Source organism: Cnephaeus nilssonii (genome assembly GCF_951640355.1).
Source record: "Cnephaeus nilssonii genome assembly, chromosome: 14".
NCBI classification, from domain to species: Eukaryota; Metazoa; Chordata; class Mammalia; order Chiroptera; family Vespertilionidae; genus Cnephaeus; species Cnephaeus nilssonii.
In genome coordinates this window covers 20,471,341-20,493,294 of record NC_137085.1, presented here as the reverse complement: position 1 = coordinate 20,493,294, position 21,954 = coordinate 20,471,341, and the positions used below count along the sequence as shown (strand labels likewise).

At 46.3% G+C, this 21,954-nt stretch overlaps 1 long non-coding RNA gene across 12 annotated transcripts in view; it reads left to right on the top strand.

Annotated features, from left to right (window-relative positions):
• Nucleotides 1-21,954, top strand: part of LOC307110632 — a 135,598-nt gene that overhangs the window by 69,226 nt on the left and 44,418 nt on the right. For all 12 annotated transcript variants that reach the window (XR_013814465.1, XR_013814466.1, XR_013814467.1 and 9 more), the window contains 2 exons: nt 84-182; nt 21,552-21,698. This is a non-coding gene — a long non-coding RNA (uncharacterized lncRNA). The remainder of the gene's footprint in view (nt 1-83; nt 183-21,551; nt 21,699-21,954) is intronic.

The following is a 21,954-nucleotide window of genomic DNA, read 5'->3' as shown; positions in this document are numbered from 1 at the left end:
GGCCCTCCGTCATACACCTGCAGCAATGAATCCGGCCACCTGAATGAGTGTGGAAAAACAGTCTTCTCCATCTGATCTTCCAGGTGAACACAGCCCAGCAGGCACCTGACTGCAGCCCGTGAGACCCTGAGTGGAGCTACATCATGCTGGGACTCCTGACCCGTGGAAACAGTGAGATAAAGGCGTGTGTTTGTTTAAAGCTGCCAGTTTTGTGGACGGGTGGGGAACCTTTTTTCTGCCAAGGGCCATTTGGATATTTATAGCATCATTCGTGAGCCATACAAAATTCTCAGCTTAAAAATCAGCCTGCTCTATTTGGTCAAACATTTCATTAACTCACCCCTAATGCCCTGGCAGAGCCAGACCAAATGATTTCGAGGGCCTTCTTCGGCCCTCGGGCTGGACGTTCCCCACCCCTGTGTTAGAGGAATAGATAACGGAGACAGGTTCCTCTGGCAAGGAAGCAGCACAGAACCTGCTGGGAGAATCTAGTTAGTGTCAAGGGCTATGGAGCCACAGGTATGTCTGTTTTACAAGCTTATAGCCCCTGCAGCTGCCCACAGAGTGGAATTTGAGCGACAGTATTGTCCCACCATGTGCCCCAGCCCTAAGAACTTTCCATTGCGTGTTGCCATCGAAATCTTTGAGTCTCAGAGGCGGGGCAGGTAACTGTGAGATAAAGCAAAGCTCAGTCAGATGAGCCTGATATCAAATCATGGTGCCACTATGCAATGTCACCGATGTGTACTTTCTGAGACTCCTCTGTGACAATCTGCATAGATATACTGAGAGGAGCAAAAGAAATAATGTCCGTGAGTCTCATTTAGCAGATGACTGTCACAGCAGGCCTGCATAAAAATGCTGCCTGCTTTTTCATCTTCTGCTCAGAACCTGCTTTTGGAGCACCTACTGTGTGGCTGAGCACAGGGCTGTCACCTACTGTTTGCCCCTCTCTGGTGGTCCATTCTTCATCTTGGTCCCCTTGTTCTAAGTCACCCATGCACCTCCTATTAGTTCTTGCTCGGCCAGAGGTGGCATTGTGTTAAGGAAGACACAGTGATCCGTGTTGATCTGTGTGGAACCCAGTCACCGTCTGTACCGCCTGCCTTCCGTGTCCCAGGCGCGCTGTTCACTCGAGGGGAAAGCTGCTATTTGAGTGGGAGGAGACCCTAGGAGACACTGGTGGGGAGGAGACCTGAGGCAGGAGGGGAAGGAACCAGAATCAAGCCAGATACCATCCTGGGAGCCTGGAGTTCCGTCCCGTTGGGAGCCTGGGGGACAGTGTGGACCATGACTGGGGTGATCCCTACCAAGCAGCGAGGAAGCCAGGCGACTGATCCACAGCACCCCACCGTCACTGTCGGTGCGGCATTAACTCATCGCCCCTCTGTCTCCCGTTGCACGTGGGCCAAGTGATGCCTTTGTGTGCAGAGGTGAATGCTGCGGGCGCAGGGGCAAAGCTCCATCGGGACAACTCCAGGGCTAATACTTTACTCTCAGGGGCATGAGAATAAATGCCTGCAGGTGGTAGGCGCTTGACAAAGTATTAGTTTTCTTTGTTAAAAAAAAAAATCTATATTTTCCCAAAGAAAGGTTTATGGGAAACTTACAAAATGAGGTCTTAGGCCCGCAGGCAATGTTGCTAAGGAACTGGTAAGAACCAAGAATGCAGATGTTGCTCTGGGCCTCTGTGAGTTCATATGCCCTCAGCCCAATACTTGCTCGCTCCAGGCCTCAGTTTCCCTGTAAATTGAGGACCAGGCTGGAGCTCAGCAGGCTGGTCCCGCTCATACATTCTGTCCCTGTGGGTATGAGCGTCGCACTGGCCCTCTGGGAGGTAGACACCCTCACTGCGTCCCAGTGCAGAGGGGGGGATGCAGGCGTTGGGGGAAGACAGGTGTGAGCCCAGCTCCGCCACATCTGAACAGGTGACCTTAGGAAACTATACTTTCCTCTGTCTCCATCTCCACCTCTGTAAAAGGGAAATAATAATACTTATCTCTACAGTGATTCTTTGCAAGATCACATCAGATAACAAATACAGTCGATTGTTGCTTTTTTCACCAAAAACCATCAGCGAACACTAAGCCACTGCTCCCAGGGGAAATACAGGGTTAGATACTGTTAGCCTTTCATCGCCGTGTTTTCATGAACTTCTCCATGCATGACGTTGTTGTATGTGTGTTTCTACTTAGAGACCCCTCATTTAATATGTATTGCTCATTTGTTAATATTCATGAACTCAAGCCAACGGCAGTATGCCTCGACCCTGAACAAAGCTTATCTAACACATGCATTTTCTCTGTAAGGACATCACAGCCTTCTTGCGCATAGGAACGCTGGACAGCACTTCAGCACTAGTTCGGGGGCCCTTCTAAACAGCAAAATTATCAACAGAAAGCCCCCAAATGTGAAAAACATGGCATAGACAGGCCGTAAGATGGACCCTTGTTTATAGCATGAGAGCTGGAACCAGGAGGCAGAGCGTGGCCTTGTCCCACCCCAGTGGAGAACGTGTGTGTTTAGGGATTCACATTTCGTTGCTTCTCTGTGCATGTCTGTGAATGACAGTGAAAAAGAGAGAGAGAGAAAAAAGCTGCAGTGTTGATTTCGGGGTTACACATAAATTTTAGCGAGTAGGTGAATTTGCAGATACAGAACCCAGGGATAATGAGGATTGAGTGTACTTCACATTAGGCCTGGCACACAGTAGGTGCTCAGTTAAAAAATGGCAGCTTATTATAGTGTCATCAGGAATGGAGTCAAAACTGGCCCAGAGTGCGAGAGAGGGAGATCTGTGAGTGAAGCCCCTCAGACCAATGTTCCAGGGATCCCTGAGCCCCCTTTCCTGTCTCTCTGCCAGGTCTCCCAGGACTCCCAGAGTTCTCACGCTAACACTGGGGCCTCCCTGGGAGCCAGGGGATGAACATTACCAGGCTGTACCTGGGTCCCCTCATTTGAGGTGGAGGCTGCTGGCCCTCTGTGTGCCAGGAACAAGCCCTGCTTGGCCGAGGCCAACCCAGCCTGGCCTGGTGACTTGTAGCTGTTGCTGGTGAACGCAGGCCTGTATCCTGCCATTGTTCTGGGAAGGGCCGCGGTGGGCTGGACGAGCGGCAGGCAGGGAGTCTGCTTCCAAATTGCTGGATCCCAGAGGGGACTAAGCTGACCTGCTGACCACCCCCTTCCTGCTCTCCACCCAGCTCTCCCTCCCGCCAGGTGGCCAGAGAAGCCCAACAGGTCCTTAACCTTGGTTTCTGCTCTTTCCCAGGGGGAGCAGGAAAAGAAAGGGAACTCCCATTTCTCCAGCCTTCCTCTGTGCCGAGCCCAGTGCTGGCCACTTTCCACCCTGCCTCATGGAATCCACACGCTGCCATGTCCAATGACACCGGTTACAGATGAGGAAACTGAGGCTCAGAGTGGTCCCCTGAGTGGTCCAACCTGGAAGTTTGGCAGCATTAACTTGGCCACAATGCAGGACTCTGTCAGAGACTTTTCAAACATCATGAATAGAGTTGCATATAGAGGCTCTCTAACAATCCTTAAGATAAAATAATAATAACAACAGCAGCGGTAATGATGGCCACAAGGAAACCTCTAACTGCGTGCTAAGTAAAGGGCATGCTCCTCAGTGCTTTACATAATCTCATTCCACTTTATTATCTCAATGATATTTTGAGATATGGATTATCATTATACCCATTTTAGAGATGGGGCAACTGAGGTTCAGAGATGTGCACTGACTTGCCTGAGGTTGCAGAGGTTAGAACTTAGAAAACAGGGAGCAGAGCCTGGAATCCAGGCTCTCTGACTCCAGAGTCCTCCCTCTCACCTGCTGTGGCCCCGGGGCTAATGTGCCACCTGCTGCTTTCTCATTCTCAACTCCCCTCCTGCCAACTGGGCCACTCCTCCATCTCCCTGAGTGCAACAGGCAGCAGAGGTCACCTGGAGCCAGGGCACCCTGGGGGAAGAGTGCAAAGCCTTCCAAGCTTGGATGCTGGGAGTGAGAGACGCTGTGCTCCCTGTCACTGCCTCTCGTCATCCTCATTGCCTCTCCATCTTCCCCATTCCCATTGTCGTTATGGCTATAGGGCTCAGGAAACTCCTGTCCACCCTGACCTTCTGGTCTACCTTTTCCATCCTAGGGCTTCCTTTAGGCTCATGACTTCTCTCCTATGAGGCCCTTTTCAGGGGAGCTACCATTAGTTTTTATTTTAAAATATTTAAAATTTTTATTGATTTAGAGAAAAAGAGAGAGATGGAGAGAGAGAGGTGAGAGGGATCCTGGATTGGAGAGGGTGCAGGCTGAGCTGAGGGGACCCCCTCCTCCCCCCCCCATGCACGAATTTGGTGCACCGGTCCTCTAGTATTGTAATAAAGTAGGCACTCAATAGATGTTACTCTCCCTCCTTCTCTGCCCCCTCAAGCAAGGTTAGGGGTGAGAGCCAAATGCATATATGCAACGATTTAGCAAAGCGCCCCCACTCAGCTCTGAGATGAAACAAGGGATGGGTTGGCATCTACCCTTCTTCACTCTACTTAGAGTTCAGGTGGGCAGGGGGGAGGTGGTGTGGGGACCAGGAGGACTGGACATCAAGAGCTACTAGAATACAAGGTGGGACAAAGCTAAAAAACTCTCCATAGGTGGTCAGGAAGGTGTGGCCCAGTGAGGACCAGCAGAGGAGAGCAGCGAAGGGGCAGAAAGAGAGGGAGCAGGTGGGGAGCACCTGGAAGACGGCATTCTCCATGACTCCAAAATCAACCCCGTGTGTAGTTCACGTTCTTTGTCCATCGTGAGGGTGATGCGTGGGCTGAAAGGATGGGACTGGGACAGAGAGGGAGGCCAAGGCTAAAACGTACAACTCCTCTTTTTTTTTCTTTTTCTGGAAGACATGAAATAAAACATGTTATCTGAGCCTCCCCAGGGTGTTAAGATATGCACGTCCACTCCTTTCCTCATTATCCAGGCTCACATGTTCATTGTCAAGCAGTGATCAGTTTGGAGGAATTTAAACTTCCTGCATTTTCAACTAAACAACATTCATCTTAACTGGACACCCACCCAAGATAAAAATATGCATTTGTTCTAGCTTAATAATCATCATTAAAGGAAGCGTATAGTCAGAAATTAATCTTTCCAGTTACTTTCCAGATATAACGTTTCTGTTATAGCTTTGTGATTCTCTTCATCTTAGCTGGGGATGATATGTTCCTTTGTAAACATGTCAGGAGCATCACCTCTGGTTGTCATGGAGATGGTGAAGGTACCACGGCAAGTCCACCTTCTGCACGTCTGTTTTCCAAGGATAGGGGCGCTGATGGCATTGGCAGGGATGCAAGGAGAGGGAGGAGTAATTAAACAGGAAGGTAACAAGAACAAAAACCGCTTCTTACATTATAACTAATTTTGTTTAACATGGATGCAAAAGACAGTCACTGCCAGTGAATGATCCTGGGTGGGCTGTCCCTCTGGGGAAGCAGAGCTCAGTGCTGATCTTGGCAGCTGGGACCACCTTTACTGGGATAAGTGGGAAGTGTCCCCAGGCCCTCAGCAGCATCGGTACTGCCTCTGTCCCAGTTCAGATTAGAGCTGAGGGGATCTTGAGAGCATTTTCTCCCAAACCCGTTGCACAGTTAGGAAAACTGGGGCCCAGCGAGCTTCTGGGACCCTTCCCCTTATCCCTGAGTCGTGAATGTATACAATATTGAAAAAGTCAGCAGTGAACTTGAGCTTAAAGTTTCCAGATATAAATCGGAATGGTCAAGGAGCAGATGGGAAGGTGCTTAACTTCACTAATAATCAAAGAAATGCTAATCCAAGCGCTGGAGTGTCATTTCTCTCTTATTGTGAGAAATTTAATGAAAATACTCAGGACCAGGGTAAGTGTGAGAGAATGGGCACCCTCCTTCACGCCGGGTCACATGGGTTGGTTGGTGCAACCTCTCTGAAGGGCATTTTGGCAACACGGGTCGCTATGTGTCAAGAGCCTCAAAGATGTGCTTAGAGTTTTAATGCCGCAGTTAAACTTTCAGAAAGTTACTTATAAACATGTTATAGATGTATACAAAAATTTAGCACCAAGGTTTTTTGTTTTTTGTTTTTCATTACTGGGTACAAGATACGTGTTCCATTGAGGGACTATTTAGATAGTATATTCATAGAACAAGATAGTTATCACCATAAAAATACCCGGATTCATCTTCCTGATTTCTTTCCAAACCTTCTTCTGCGTCATTTGTAGTTGAACAAGCATGAACGTTGGTGACAAAAGATGCAGATTTAAAGCCCTCATTCCATCTCTTTCCAGGTGTGTGACTTCTTACGTCATTTCCGTGTTTCTGTTTCCTCACTTGTAAAATGAAGTCAGAAATAACACCTACACTGGAGGTGTGTGGGGAGGATTCCTGGGCTCAGCTGCAAGGAAGCACCTTGTAAAGTCCTACACCACCCAGACTCATGGTTACGGTGATTTCTTCTGAACACGGCTAAAACCTCCGCCAGGGCCCTCCCCTTGCAAGACAGAGGGTTATTCCTGGAGGGGAACCTGTTGTCCTTCTCTCTGCGGCGGGACAACATTCCCAAGCAACCTGGACCTCTCTACCCCTGGTCCAGAGTCTGCTGAGCACAACCTCAGCGCCCAGGGAGCGCGGGCAGTAGGGGGATGCAGGACAGTGAGAGCATCCCACAGACCACCAGTGGGGGCTGTGCCTAGACCAGGGAGGAAAGCCCTCAGAGTTCTGTGACGTGGTGACATGGCCATCATTGCTGCCATAGCTTTGTGCTTCCTGTAATATCTGCTATGTTGTGTGTGTGTGTTTTTGAATAGCTCACTTTTAACAACTGAAATGCATTTATGTACAAAGGAAATTTTATATCATTACAATAAAGGAAAACAAAAATAGAGTTACTAAAGTAGAAATTAACCAAGGCACATGCACGGTGCTAACAAAAGGATGAAATTAAATTCTAGCTCCTCTTGCTTGCTGAAGGCCAGTTCTCAGTGACAGAGAAAGCAGCAGGCCTCGAGGGCTGGGGAGGACACGCACGCACGGGCATGGGAGTCTCTCTTTGACATGTAATCCCAAGGATAAAAGGAGAATTGAAAAGTGATCGCCCTTTTTGTGAAGTTATTTTCTCTTAGGCTTTATGACTCCTGAAATCATCCTCCATAGGTGCCCTGCACTGTCTGTGAAATACCGATATAGTCACAGTTTCTCTGCACCTCCCCACCCACTCCAGAGATGTGAAAACTGGGTCCCAAACCAGAGAAGAAACTTGTTCGAAAGCCCGCAGTGAATTTACCTGTGAGGAGACCCGGGCCCTACCCCAGACCTGATGTGCCTTCTACCAAACACCCCAAGGGACCTCGTAAGAAGGTTTGGTTTTAAAAGAGAAATGAGATGAGCAAAGACAAGTTCTGAATCACCGAGACTTTTGTCCTGAAGAAATTACAGCTGCTTTTTGGCATTTGTGGCTCTGCGTTTAGAAAAAGGAAAAAACAAAACAAAACCCAAAACAAAAACACCATGCATCTTTCAAAGACTATTTTGAATTATAGACTCTCATTGAAATGGCCTATATTTAAGTGTGGAGTTCAATATGCAACGTTCTTTTTCCTCCCTGAGCTGCCTCCTCTCTCCTGGCCACCAGCGTCTGCCGCTACGCGTGGCCTCGGACCAGCTGTGTTGGTACCGAACGCTGGGATGGAAGGGTTTCTGAGCTCAGTAGCTAGGAGCCCAGGGGTGAAAGTCTTTGGACTGAAAAGGTTTAACTGGGTACTTTTGGGAACAGAAGGAACCGGAAGAATGGAGGTTATGCCAGAGCCCAAACCCTCACCCGGCGCCTGCCAACAGCTCCTTCTTGCAAAGCAGAGTCACAGTTTTCAAAGTCCTCAGGAAACCTTCCCTGGCCCCGTCAACTACATCGTGCCTCTGAGTTAAGCTCCCATTGTGGCCCATTTTTTCTTTCCTAATAATTTTCATAATTTCAAATTACTTATTGGAAGAATTTTTTTTTTTTGTCCTCGCCCAAGGATATGCTTATTGATTTTAGAGTGAGAGGAAGGGAGAAAGAGAGAAACATTGATGTGAGAAAGAAACATCAGTTTGTTGCCTCCTGGGGATGGAACTGCAACCTAGGTATGTGCCCTGACTGGGAATCGAGCCTTCTACCTTTTGTTGTATGGGATGGCGCTCCAACCAACTGAGCCACCTGGCTAGGGCTGGAAGGGTTTCTTTTTTTCTGAATGGACTGGAAGCTTCACAGGGTAGAGTGTGTTTGTTCAACCCTGCTGTGTCCTAGTGCCTAGCATGGTGCCTCCTACAGCATTGGTGCTCAGTACGCATTTACTCACTGCATCAGTACCTGGGAGAAGGCGGGGAAGATCTTAGGCACATGTTCTGGCAAGGTAATGGAGGCAGGGCAGTGCCTGAGTTTTCAAAGTGTGGTCTGGGCACCCCTCAGAGTCCTGGACAGCCTCTCAGGGGTCCATGCGGTTAAAACTATTTTTGTAATGACACTAAGCTGTCACTTGCTTTTGTCTTGCGATGGGGAGTGTCTTCTGAAGGCTGCTCAATGAGTGATGATGCCATTGCTCTGGTGACTAATGGGACATGTGCGCCGTGTTCTTGAGCTTCAGAAATCTCTCCGTTTTAATGTCTAATTGTGGTGATTGACAGGAACCACAGAAACAGAAAGCTGTTGGGGATCCTCAATATTTTGGAGACTGTGAAGGAGTCCTGAGACCACAGTGTTTGAGGACTGCTGGCCTGGCCTGGTGGTAACCGTGAGCCCCCCTGGAGCCTGAGGGTCGGGGTTCAAATCCTGGATATATCTGGTTTTTGGTGAACTATATAACCTCTTGGTGGCTTAGTTTTCTCATCTGTGAAATAGGGTAACAATGAAACTAATCACACGAGATGTAAGGTTGTTGAGTGGTTTAAATATGAGTTGATTCCTATAAAAAGTAACTAGGATCATGCCCAGTACAGAGTAAGGGTTCTATAAATATCAGCTCAAGGTCATGCCAGGAGGGAGTGGCAGAGCCTCCCGGAGCCATCGGAGGGACTGAGGGTGTGCTTAGCTCTTCCCAGGCCTGGAGATTCAGAAGCTAGAAGGAGGTGTGTGTGGGGGTCCTTCTCCCTCAAGTGGCCCAGGAACCTGGAAGTCAGGGAGAAGGATGTTTGATTGGTGGCCGTACCAGTGACCAATCTGCCTGCAGGGGCCCGAGGGAGGTGCTGGTGGGAAGAGAGCCCCAAGGACAGTGGCTTGGCGGGCTCGCCTAGGAAGTCCTCGCAGGCACTGGCTCTGGCACCTGCCAGGGAGGACTCCGGTTCCTGGAAGTGCCCATCAGCACATTCATTCCTGTCTTATCACGGGGTGCCAAGGAGGCCAGGGAGCAAAGGGCGGATCTGTTACTCGTGACGAAATGAAAAATGTTTCAGGAATGAGTTCCCAGCCCTGGTGTGAAAACAGATGTTGGGTTCTTTTTTTTTTTTTTTCCATTCCTCTCTGACACAGTTCAGGAAGACAGGGCAGGAACCAAACGTTTGAAGCCCAGCTGCTCACGTGTGTGACAAGCCCTGGGATGATGTCAGGAGAGAGGCTCCCAAGTCAAGGCTGCAGGGACTGCGGAGCTTCACCCCCGCCCCTGTTCTATGTAAGGGGAAACTGAGGCCCACTTGAGAGGGAGCGGAGGTGTCCAAGGTCACACAGCTTGGCCAGGGCTCTCTGAGCCTTCTGCTAAAGCCTGAAACAAGATTGGCAGCAGTCACAAAACGAAGGCTGACAATCTTGAATGGATGGATGGGTCCATGAAAATATGAACTTGAGAAAAACTGAGTTTTTATGACAAGGACAAAAATCTAACCCAGTAGTTTTATTTATTTCTTTTAAATGATTAAATTAAATAATTAAAATATCCTTTCTCTCCAAAGCAATCTATGGTTCTAAGGAAATAGAAGCAACTAGTGAGGCTTTCCGCTACAACATCTGAAGGACTGACTCGTGGAAAGAGGTCAGGATTTGGTGTCCAGAACAACCCAGTTTAAAAATCCTGTGTCTGTCATTCAATCATGTGTGTGACCGTGGGGAAGTCTCTGAGCCTCAGATTTTCTTCTACAAAATGGGGGTAATGGTGCTTTTTTGAAAGAGTTTTGAGGACAGTGGAATTACTATTAATGGCTTTGAGCTATTTCTCTGTGCCAAGTGCTGGGCCATGAGCTTGCATGGATAAATGCATTTTATCCTCCCAATAACTCAATGACCTAACTATGTCAGAGTCCCATTCTACAGATGAGGAAATGGGGACTCAGAGGTGAGGTACCTGATCACCCAATGTCACTGGACCAATAAGGATCAGAGGTGAGACCTGAACCCATGCTGTCTGACTCCACAGCCCACACAAACCCATAGGACAGGGTTGGGGAACGTCCAGTCCACGGGCCGTGTGAGGCCCTAGAATCATTTGGTCTGGCCCTGCCAAGGCGTTAGGGGTGAGTTCGTTAAATGTTTGACCAAATATAGCAGGCTGATTTTTAAGTTGATAATTCTGTATGGCCCGCGAATGATGTTATAAATGTCCAATGGCCCTTGGCAGAAAAAGCATTCCCTACCCCTGCCAAAGGAGGTGTCTAGGAAGGAGGCAGCACATATAAGAGGTACAGCATAAATGGCAGCCTGTATTGGGTTTCATTTCACTTGGCTTGTGTAGCATCGCAAAGGCCACATGGTTCTGAGATCATTATTGAAAAGAAGTCAAGAAAGTAGTACCGAGCCATAAACGGTTTGGCTCAGTGGATAGAGCGTCAGCCTGGGGACTGAAGGGTCCCAGGTTCAATTCTGGTCAAGGGCACGTACTTTGGTTGCGGGCACATCCCCAGTAGAGAGTGTGCAGGAGGCAACTGATCGATGTTTCTCATCGATGTTTCTACCTCTCTATCCCTCTCCCTTCCTCTCTGTAAAAAAATCAATAAAATATATTTAAAAAAAGAAAAAAAGAAGGTAGTACCGAGAAATATCTGAGGACAAATCCCAAAGTCTCTTCAGTATGCGGATGAGGAACTAATACTAATACACTAGCCTGGGCCTAGGGGTGCCATTCTGAGCAGTTTGAGAAAAGGAAATAGGGGCTCCTGAGTGAATTTCTATTTCATAAAATTAATAATGGAAATCCTTCATGGAGCACCTGCTCTGAATCTGCCCAGGAGAACTAAGTGATCATATCACTCTGCCTTGGCAGAAATGACATAACCCGTTGGAGAGATACTGGTTATCTCATGCTAGCTGCAAGGTCAGGTTGGCAGCTATATGTAAATATCTTGATTAAAACAAATGGACCATTACACAATAAATGTCTTTAAAAATTGCATCCTCTTTCATTATGTGGAGCTCATGGGGGAAAGCTAGTGACAGGGTCCCTCCTTGACGAGAGAGTTGGGAGCCGCTCAGCTGAGACTTGCAGCCAGTTCGGAGTTGTTCCGTGAGCAGAGGCTGTCCAGAATTGGCAAGGCGATCCAGAGAATGCTGGAGGACCCGTGGGTCTCTGATGCCTGTAAAACATCCGGCCGCTGGAAGGAACTAGAAGACACCTGCTCCCCTGCATCATGTTAAAGCAGCAGATGGAGCTGAGAGAGTGGACAGGGCTGGTCTAGGATCGCCAGGGAAATCGCCGCACGTCTGGGGCTCCCGAGTCATTGCTCTTTCCTCAGTGGTTTTCAGATGTCTTGGGTGACTGGTACGGAAGGGTTTCTGAGCTCTTTGGACATGAGGCCCTTGTTATTCAATGACCTGGGGAGGCTGGCCAGAGAAGGGGACTTAATGTATAACAAAGAATAGTAAACATATCATAAATGTACAGCTCAAGCCGTTTTCATGAACCCTGCAACCAGCACTCAGCTCGTGAAACGGGGCATTGCTAGCAACACAGAACCTCTCTGACTCGAGCTGCCTTGCAGTAACTACCACTCCCCTAAGGGGTAACTACTTCCCTGAATTCTAACACCCTAGATTGATTTTGCCTGTTCTTCAACTTCATATCAATGGAACCCTACAGGAGCTACTCTTTCGTGTCTGGTTTCTTTCACTCAATATTATATTTGTGATATTCTTTCATACTTTTGTACGTATTTGTAGGTCATTCATTCTCATTGCTGTGCGGCGTTCTATCCTGTGGCCATATCGTAATGCACTAACCCATTCTCTGTTGGTACACATTTGGTTACTATGCGTAATGCTGTGTGGGCGTTTGTTGCTGTTGTGAGCATTCTGAGGGGCGTCTTTTGGTGACGGCATGCTCATCTTTCTGTTGGTCCATACAGAAGTGGAATGGCTTGGAGAAGATGGGGATGAGATAATTTCCCCAAAAGGGTGGTGGGTAGGGCTCTTCCCGCAGAGGAAGTGTCTATGCACGTAGTTGCAAAAGAACAAGAGAGATTTGTGATTTGTGAACCTTGAGCGACCCAGGGGTTGAGCATATGGTGTCCATGAAGCTGAGCGATGGGGTGCTCCCTCTCCTAGGACATTCTGCCTCTCCCTCTGGCTAACTCCTGGTTCTACAATCATTTGTATTCAACTTGGAGCTCAGAGTTTCCTGGGAGGCTTCCCAACTGCCTGCCTGGGTGGTTATCTCCTCTGAGTCCGATTGCCTGCCGGGATTCTCACTGACACAGCACTGCCCCCTCTGCACTGGCATTGTCTGTGGACCTTGCCTTTCTCCTCGCTGACCCGTGCGTACCTCGAAGGACAGAGTGGGGTTGACTCAGTGTCTTCTGTTGGCGCCTGAGATGCACTCTGCCCTCTCTCTGCCCTGTTCTCTGTCCAGGAGGCTGACCTCTCTGGACTGCATCAGGAGGCCTCCTTGCCCTTTGCTTCTGGCTCTGGCCACTGGGGGAGTCCCCTCACAAGACTGGAGTAGAGAGGATAGTGAGAGCAGGGGACCTTCCCCCTCCCTCTTGCTCTGCAGGTGCATGCATTCCCAGCAGAAGGTCATAGCTTCTCTCCATAACCCTCTCCCCTCAGGCCTCCAGGTAGCAGCAGTCCAGACGTTTCTAGGCTCAGGGTACTGTATTATGCTTGTGGTTCCCCTCCTATTCCACCAATCCCGCTTGAATTGTCCTAAGTTCGTGTGTGCCACCTGCTGAGACCCTGATACATGCATTTTATTCGTCTTTGTACCCACCTCACACACAGCCTGGTGCATAGTAGCAGTCAATGAAGGTTTATTGACTAAGTAAATGGGTAAAGAACTGGGGAAGGATGAAGACGGAGAGGCTGTCCAGAAGCCAATAGTGAAGGACCCTGAACGCCCTTCTGAACGGTTCAGACTTTAATCCTCAAGACCAGGTGTTGCAACTTCAAGTGTGTACAGGGGCTGCTGTGGCAAACCCAGAAGTGAAAGCCATCATGACTCAGCAACGGCTCTCTAATACTGTGTAGGAATTTGGACCCAACATGACCAGGTCTTCTGATTTTTCGAGAGACAAAAGAATACTGACGTCTGATGATTTTTCTGTGAAACTTCTGATTTTCAGTGTGAAATGCCAAAGTTTCAGCGTTGTCAACGTTTCAATTTTAAACACTTTGCACCGACAAATGGAGCATGATGGGCAGTTGGGGAGCTCTCTGCAGCTGATGGGGAGCCCTGGACGGTGTGAAGACAGAGGGAGGGGCTCAGGTACTGCACAGGCTGCGGAAAAGAAGCCCCCAATGAATGAGCCGCAGGGACAGTGGGCCCTTTGCTCTTGGACCTGAAGCAGTTCAAATAGGCTGAGAGGCTCTTACACTAGGGACACGGATCTTTCTCCATAATGGCTATTTAAAAAAAAAAAATCAGTTTCTAGTTCTAAAAATAGTGTTTGGTGGATTTCTCCACTTCAGTCAGGTTCCCAGCCACTTTCTCTATTTCTGCTTCAAGCTGGGAGCTCTGAGTTCTTTTGGGTTTTATCAAATTATACGCTGTGCAAAGGCATCCATTTCACCAACAGATGGACTTAATGTGCATGAAAATACATGCCTTTTAAAGAAACTAAATTAGTAGTTTCACTTCTTTCCCCTTTTATTAAAGACAGAGTTCCAGGAGAGCTCTCTGCTATAAAGTCAGACTTTACAGACATCAGCAAAATGAGATTTATTTGGATGGAAATCGGACAGAACATCAGACAAGGGCTTCGCAACCCTGAACCTGCAGGTTTCCAGTGGAGATTCGGAGGATGCTGGCCCCCACAGGGAGAGGGAGAAGCAAATGTGTGAAACCTTACAACTCTCAAGGCTGGGAAGGTCTCTTGAAAGAGCGAGTTGATGGCTTTCTCTGACCATGGGCAGCATGGCGGCAAGAGTGGGGAGCTGAGTGAAGCAGGGGGTACAGTCCACAGAGCACTGGCAGGGAGTCAAGAGACCTAGATTCTAGTCCTGATTTCGCCTCTAACCCTCCTGTTACCAAGACAAGTTCCTTCTCTCGGACTCTGGTTTCTCACACTTAGGATGTTGAGGCAATAATTCGACCCTGTCTACCCCATGAGGTTATTCTTAGAAGCAAAGAAAAGGAAATATTGTGTTGGAAAGCTCCTTCTTTTTGGTACTTTTTAATCTATGTATTTATTTGTTATGATTATACAAACAATAGCATGAGCGTATTCTAAGTGTGAAATCTCAAACAACACATTGTCCGAACAAAAGCTCTCTTTTCCCTTTTGCGCATGTATCCTTATTTATTTGTAATGATATTACATATGTCTAGACATATAACATAGACATTATGGTGCCTTTTTGGGGTCTCATAAATAGAATTATGCTATAGATACTCCATAGTTTTCTTGTTTTACTGACTAAAATATTCTATGTCAGAAGGTACAGATCAGCCACATTCTTTGGGAAGGTTTCATAGGTGTCATGATTTGGATGCACAAGGTTCTTCCAACTGTCCCCTACTAAGGGGAAATACGGTGCTTCCAACGTTTCATTGCTCCCAGAAAATGCAGTGTACGCCTCTTTGTACCCATGTGAGAGTATTTCCCTGGGGTAGGTATCAGGAACCTAAATTGCTTGATCAAAGAGAAGGCACATTTCAAGTTTTTATAGATACTGCCAAACTGCCGCTGAAACCATCCACTGATGTGTGTTCCTGCAAGCAGTATTTAAGAGCACGCCTTTCCCCCTCCCGCACTCACACTAGATATTATTAGTCTTTAATTTTTGACAATCTGATGAGTGAAAAATGAAATCTTGCTGTCATGTTAATTAGTACTTCCAGATAACTAGTAAGCTTGGGCAATTTTTCGTATCTTTACTGTCCATTCTAAAGATGAGGCCCTTGCTATGTCAGAATAACTAGCTAAAAATAATTATAGTAGCAAGGATGGTGGTTGTGGGAGATAGGTTGGCCAGCTTCTGACTCTTACCCTTACACGTTTGGTGATTTGGCAAATCACCTCGCTTTCCCAAGCTTCTGTGTTCTTATTTATAAAATGGGAGACATAATTGTCAACGGAATCTTTCTGTCCTCCAAAATTTATATGCTGAGGCCCTGACCCTCAATGGGATGATATTTGGTGATGGAGCCTTCGGGAGGTTGTTAGGGTTAGATGAGGTCATGAGGGTGGGACCCTTATAATGGGATAAGTGCCCTTATAAGAAGAGGCTCCAGAAAGCTTGCTCACTCTCTCTCTGTGACATGTGAGGACATAGCAGGAAGCCAAGAAGAGAGCTCTCACCAGAAACTAAATCCACAGGCACCTTGATATTGGATTTCCCAGCTTCCAGAACTGTGAGAAATAACTTTCTATTGTCCAAGCCATCTTGTCTATGGTATTTTGTATTGACAGCCCAAGCTTCTTTCCTAAGCATGTCAGTGAACAGTCTCTTAGCATGATTCTCCACTTCATCCCCACTCCCCTTGGCCTAGTTCAGGTCCATATTAGCCCCCTCTTGGGCTCTTGCTTCCCACATCACTTCCAGGCTTTTTCTCCAAACACAGACTCACATGCCTCTATTGCAAATGTATTTCCTGGTGAAGAGCTCAGTTGGTGGAACTACTCAGCTCAGGAACTTTGCAGGCCTACATGGTTCAGACATAGCTTTCCAATCTTTTCGGTTTTGGTCCTTTAAGCATCTTACGCATATATCAGGCCATTCATTTATTCTTCAAACATTTGTTGATTACCCCCTACTGTGTGCTAGCATTGTGCTGGTCACTTAGACACAAAGTCAAACAAGACATTGTCCCTGTCCTGCGTGCTCACTGCTGTGTAGTCTCTTTTGCATTTCCTGTACCAGCGGCACAGTGTCCCAGAAGTCCCCTTCCAGAGGCAACACACACGTCTGACATCCCACCGGCTGGCCTGGCTATCTCTCCGGTCCAGATATTCTCCTAACACTCTCCCTTCTCTCTTACTAGCTTGCTGACATTCTCACTTGCCCTCCATCCTGTAAGCCCCTCTGGGCTGGGGGTTGTCTTACTCAGCTCTGCCATCCCCACAGACCCTGGCACTAGGCCTGTCAGACAGCAGGGGCTCCTACTGACATGAAGGCTGATGTTCGGATTGAACTGGCTGGATTTTTGCCTCTGAATTTAAACAAATGAGATCTTAGAGCAGTAGCTCTAAGCAGTTCCAAAATTGGGGCTGCATGTAGAATTGCCTCTACTCTCAGTGCCCTGGAAGTACCCTAGACCCATTGATTCAGAATCGCTTAAGGTGAGACCCAGGCACCTCCTCTTTGTGAAGCTCCCCTGTTCCTTCTAATGTACAGCCTTGCATTTGAAAACAACTTCCTTAAAGGTTAGGTTTGTTCTTTTCCAGCCCATGGGTTATCAGCCTGAGGGTTTTTTTGCATACTGGCTATAATGTACATAAAATGACTTTGCTATAATAACGTCCTTGGAAGGGAAGCATAGTAATTTTTACAAAGAAAAATCAACTCCTAAGAACCAGAGTGATTTTATTGCAGTCCAAAGTTCAAAAGTTGTGTTTCAGAAATAGGCTTGCACCTGAAATAGGCTTGCACCTATTTGGCAGAATGAGGCTATAAAAATGTACCAGCAGGCAAGTCAATAAAGAACCTGAGCATTCTGGAGCTCGCGGCAATCAAGACATATTAGCCCTGTTGCCTTTTACCAAATACTGGCCCACCAATCAACATTGTTATTAATCTGTCACTATCTGGAGAAGTTGGCCTGGATGCCTGTCACCGATTAGATTGTGCAAAAGCCATCGGCCAGCTGTTGAGACAGGCGGTAGCTAGAGAAGGGTGGGGAGGAGGAAGAAGGAAGAGCCCTCCTACTAAAATCCTGCTCCGACTCCCTGGAAGGCACTGCACTCACAACTATTTGCGGAATTCTGCCAACAAAATCCTATGTGGAAATGCCAAAATAGCATTCCGAATATATGTTGCATTCGAAATTTGTGTCCTGTAATGTAGACATAAATATACCTTTCATTCTTTTTTTTTTTTTAAAAAAAATATTTCTTTATTGGTTTCAGAGAGGAAGGGAGAAGGAGAGAGAGATAGAAACATCAATGATGGCCGAAACCGGTTTGGCTCAGTAGATAGAGCGTCGGCCTGTGGACTGAAAGGTCCCAGGTTCGATTCTGGTCAAGGGCATGTACCTTGGTTACGGGCACATCCCCAGTAGGGGGTGTGCAGGAGGCAGCTGATCTATGTTTCTCTTTCATCGATGTTTCTAACTTTCTATCCCTCTCCCTTCCTCTCTGTAAAAAAATCAATAAAATATATTTTTTTTTTAAAAAAAGAAACATCAATGATGAGAGAGAATCATTGCTCTCAGCCCGCAACCCAGGCATGTGCCCTTGGCCGGAATCAAAACTGGGATCCTTCAGTCCGCAGGCTGATGCTTGATCTACTGAGCCAAGTGGGCTAGGGCTAGACCTTTCATTCTTATCAGAATAGTATAAATACTGCACAAAATGAACTCAACTGTTTTTTTAACTTTTTGATATGTGCACATTCTACTGACATTCTCCACCTTTGGCTTTCTGATGAGTAAGGACGGACTAAAAGGAGGCTGGATGAGTGGTTAAAGCGGTTAGCTGAAACAGATGGCAGCCTGCTTGGTGGCTGGAGACATGTTCTGGTTTCAATAAAAAGCATGACCTCTTAGGGGGGTCAGCGCCCCATCCCCCAGCTTACTCCGTCACAGAGTGATACACTGACCTTACACTTGGTTTGAGCCTCGTTGAACTCCCACACATTGTACGTCCACTGGAATTTTGTGCCCATGAGGCATGGCTGACACTATATGTGAAGGGGTGTCAAGGAACGGTGGACGCATTCATTGCCTGTATCTCTTTGGCTCACCAGTCTGTTCCCCTGTCCCATTAGACTTTACAAAACAAATGTTCAAAGACAAAATTATTCACAATTTCAAGATGTTGCCAACAGAGCATTAAACCCAACGTGGAGCCCTTCTGAGTGTGGGACTTCTGAACTGAATGAAAGTCCTTTGATAAATGTGCTGGGAACTATGTGGCGTCCTCGTTATATCTTCTGGTTCTAGTTCTAACTTTGAAGGTACTGTAAACATAATCAATTTGCTTTAAGTAAAATGTGTTTTGGAAATATAATGACAAAGAAAGAAACATGTGAACAAGTACTTTCAATATAATTTAAAATAATGATAATGGTCATCATAAAGATATTAACATTAATAATGATTTTAAGTACCACTTTTTGAGCATGGCTATGTGCTAAGTGTTTATATTTTCTTATTTAAGCCTCATTATTGTCTGATAAGATGGGCATTATGACTTGAATTTTACAGATGATGAAACTGTAGCCCGAAGAGGTGAAATGACTTGCCCCAGGGCATAAAGTCAGAACTAGAAGTCAAATCCAAGTCTGTTGAAATCTCAAGTCCTCTTCTTTCTGTTGGTCTACAGTGTATAGGGAACTAGTGGGTTTGCATTTGCAAATTGTCAGACCTAACTCGCCTGAGTCCTAGCCTGAGCGGTGCCTTAAAGCAGTAACTTTCAAATTCTCCACAGCAGCCTGCAGTGACAAACTGGTCTTAGATCATGACCAATGAACATACACATACACACATGCCTATGTATGTTTGTGTGTGTCTGTCATAAAACAGTGCTCATCTTCATTCTGATGGGGTTTTCCTTCTTCTTTTTTTTTGTCTCTTTTTTTAATGCCTGTGGTGACCCTGTTGATTTGATCACAGTACTTGCTAATGGGTCTGACCTACGGTTTGAAAACCCCATAAGGGATATTGAGACCAGGCTTCTCTTGTGTAGATGTGAAGACTATGGCCAGCTGGGAAAGTAATAGGAGAAGGGTCTCCTTGGTAATCAGCAAGAAAAGGGGCTCACAACTCAGGCTACTGAACGGCTAGTCCAGATTTAAAATATTTTTAAATTATCATTTATATTCAATATTATTTTGTATTAATTTCAGGCGTACAGCATAGTGGTTAGACAATCATATACTTTACAATGTGTTCCCCTTATATTTCCAGTACCCACCTGGCACCATAGTTATTACAATATTATTGACTATGTTCCCTATGCTGTACTTTACATCCCATGACTATTTTGTAATGCCAACCTGTATATCTCAATGTCATTAGGTTTTTCACCCAGCCCTGCAACGCCCCTCTCCTCCCCTCTGGCAACCATCAGTCTGTTCTCTGTATCTATGAGTCTGTTTCTACTTTGTATGTTCTGTAATTTTGCTCTTTATATTCCATATATAAATGAAATCATCGTAGATATTTTTCCCTTAATAGGATTACCATTCTACAATGGCACTTCTGCTAACAGAAAGAACAATCATTTTGTGGTCCGACAGCCCTAGATTCTCATCAGAACCCCCTCCACCTCATCTAGCTATGTGACTTGACTTCATGTCTTTGAGTCTCTTTTCCCTTCTGATAAAGGGGGGTAACAATTCCCGCCTACTAGGAGTGCTGTGAAGATGGATTGATATTAAGGCTCAGCTCAGGTGAGATACCAGGTAACTTTAGATGTTAAGTGGGGGATGATGAAGGCTGAGCCATTGTGATGTGGGCATGAATGTAAACTCATGCATTCCCAGAATCCTGTGCAGCCTAAACATCTTAGATGCAGAGATAACATTTGTCTATATTAGTGTGGTACAGTGAGGAAAATGTGGGCTTTGGAGTGAAACAGACATGGCTATAATTCCAGTTCTAGTATCTTCTAATCTCAATGAGTTTCAGTTTCCTCATCTGTAAATGGGATATTAAAACCTCCTTCAAAGAGGTATCATAGTGATTCGCTAAAGTATTTTCCCTATATTTTCTTCTTCACTCCTAACTTGACTTAGATACTTTATGCATCTTCAATTTTATTTTGCCTTTAATTATGAAGAATGTCAAACATACACAAAAGGTAAAAAAACATAGTAAAATGACTCCCCACGTACAAACTACCAAATTCCCAGCCTTTAGTTCACTCCACAGCCCCATCCAGCAGCTTGAGTGCAACCTCATGAAAGGCCTTGACCCCGTGGCATCCAGCGGGGCCACGCCCACCTTCCTGATCCACAGAAACTGTGAGATAATAAATGCTTATTGTCTAAGGTCGCCAAGTTTTGTTACTGATTTGTTATTCAGAAACAGAACACTGACATAAGAATTTAAAAAAATTATATATATTAAAGCATTTAGCTCAGTGCTTATTTAATACACATAGTAAGTGCTCGATAAATATTAACTTGTTAACTGTGGTAGCAGCCACTTAAAGGGATGTCTTGGTACACTATGGCTAAGTGCTAAAGCAGGGAGCTCCTAAGTCTGGAGTCAGGGAGAAATTTAGAAATGAATTTTGGGTTGAACAAAATGGGTAGGAATATTAAGCAGAGGAGAACTGGGGTAAGCGTATACTTTGTAGAGGATGCAGGAAAGGTGTGAGGGGTGAGAGTGCTGTGTGCTTGAGGGACAGTAAGTGGTGCATTGTTGATGGTTTCAAGACTACATGGCATGAGATGAAATTGAAGCCAGACCACAAAGGACCCTGCTTCAGTTAATATGCTTGATATTGGACTAACATTTCATTTTAGGGTGATCACTAGAATCACATACTCGGGGAAATAGGAAAGACTATGCGCATAAGGTAATTCTTTGCCCACTTCCACTCTTTTTCAAAGAGTCCTCAAGGAAAGATTAATTTAAGTATTCACTAAGGTATTTACCTAAGTCCATTGTCAAGTATACAATGATAAAATAGACAAGATAGGCAACCAAGCAGGTTTCATTTGGCCTAAGTCATCTTGTATGAAAGTCCATACCACCCTCATTTGCTGGTATTACTCTTATTATATGACAAAATCATGCTCCTCCTGAACAGCTGGGAATAATATACTTCCTTTAATCTGACAGACACTCTGAATCACACATCCTTGATCAGTGTTTCCCACTTTGCTTTAGCCTTTGGAAAACTCAGAGCCTAATTCGTGTCCCAACTTCCTGCTTCGCAGTGCTGGGAATCAGTCTTCCTCTGGCTTCACTCCATTTTTCTAATTATTTTTCTATTCCCATGATTTCTTTGACCATTTTTATTGTGTTATATTGCAGATTTTAAAATATCCACTTCAATTTTTTGAGAGGTGGTGAAGTGGGGTAAACATCCTACCTAATAAAATAGTAATATGCAAATTGACCACACCTTCACTACGCCAAGCCATGCCCACCAGCCAAAGCCACGCCCATCAGCCAATCAGGGTGAGTATGTAAATTACCCAACAAAGATGGCAGTTAATTTGCATACACTGAGGGAGGGAGGAGTGAAGATTGAAGACAACTTAGAAGGAAGAGGGAGGAAAAGCAGAAAGCAAGGTGGCTGCCAGAGGGAAAGCCTGGGCGGAGCGGGGCGGGGCAGAGTGGGGTGGGCAGCAGCGGCACGCGGGTGCAGGCACGGTGGCCGAAACGGTGGTGGCAGCGGCTGCAACGGCGGCGGCAGCGGCAGCGCACACGGCCG